We start from the raw sequence: 1,428 nt of genomic DNA on the forward strand, positions 1-1,428 counted from the left end.
GCAACTGCCTAGAATCTTTATTTCCAGAATTTAGTGAGCCTGTGCCACAGTCACCTGCCTTTTCTCTGTATCAGCTTGGGCTAATTCTAGCAATGGTTGGGATTAAGCTCTAAGGCTAAGATTTGATTCTTGTGCACAAGAATTCTTTACTTTATTACTGACTATGGACTGAGCCAGCCTTCTTGCACAAATGTTGTAGCATGGGTTCCCTTGAAAGCAGAGCCTGAGACTAGTGCTTCTATGCAGTTAAGCAGTTTATGCTTTTGGGAACAAGATTCCAGGGAGTAGGAATAAAAGACAGGACGAGGAGAACAGGGAAGAGTGAGGCTGAATACAAGGATGCATTTTCAGGTTGGCTAGCAACAAGGGCAGGGGTGCTCCATCCAGCAGGGACTTCGGAGCAAGCTTATGAAATGCATCTCAATACCATCTGTACCATGGATAAAAGGGGGAAGCATTTCTCTGTTGGCACCCATTTGTCAAAAGCAGCCCACAGGTGTCAGCTCCCCATATTTTCAGGCTGCACATGCATGAGTCCCAAATAAGTTCTTTCCTATGGGTAGAAAGCAAGAGAGGATACATTGCAGGGCCAAAGTGAGGGTTGCCAGAGCCCATAAGAACTGGTCACTGCAACAGTGGCTGGAGTAAGTGGTGGGCTGAGAGGATTGGGGGTTGAGTGTGGTACATAAGAGGTGTCTAAATCTATATACAATTTGCACAGGGGACCTGGCCTACAAGGTGTGGATGGACCTGGGTAAAAAGCTCCAGTGTTAGATAGAAACTCAAGGGCATGCAGCATAACCAAACAAGCAGCATCAAACTTGGGAGAAGGGAGGCAGCACGTCTTCTGGAACACTGTTTGCCTCTCTACTCTCCTCAAACATGGTCCTGTGCTGGGTTACTGATTAATTGACTTCCCAGGGGCTCTAGAATCTGAATTACAGTTCTGTCTGCCCATTCTCCTGTAGCAGGAATGAACAGTTTCTGCATTTTCTCTCTTATTCTCAATGCCACTGATTATAGTCATTTGTGGCCTTCTGAGGGCAAAAATCATAATTACCTGAATGCTTAGGGCTCTTCATGTGGTGGGGCAATAGCCCAAGTCACTTCCAGAGTTGAGCCAAGCATATGGAAATACAAATCCTGTCTAAGCCTGTTGGATTCGTGTGTGGCTTATTTCCTTTAGAGCTATGACTTTGGGAAGACTGACAATGTTATCAGACCAAGGATCTCCTCTGCTCGAGGAAAGAGGCATGCACAAACTATAGCCATAGGGACAGAGTTGGTGAGTGATGAGGTTGTCAGTTAATGTCTGTAACAACTAGAAGTCAGCATATCCACAGAAATATAAAGGACAAAGAAAAGGAGGTAGAGGAACAATCCAGATTTTTTTAAAAACCAAAGTTTTTTTGCCATAGATCAAAGTAA

This window comes from Aotus nancymaae, unplaced genomic scaffold (assembly GCF_030222135.1).
Source record: "Aotus nancymaae isolate 86718 unplaced genomic scaffold, 86718_ANA_hifiasm-v0.15.2.pri h1tg000064l_1, whole genome shotgun sequence".
Taxonomy (NCBI): domain Eukaryota; kingdom Metazoa; phylum Chordata; class Mammalia; order Primates; family Aotidae; genus Aotus; species Aotus nancymaae.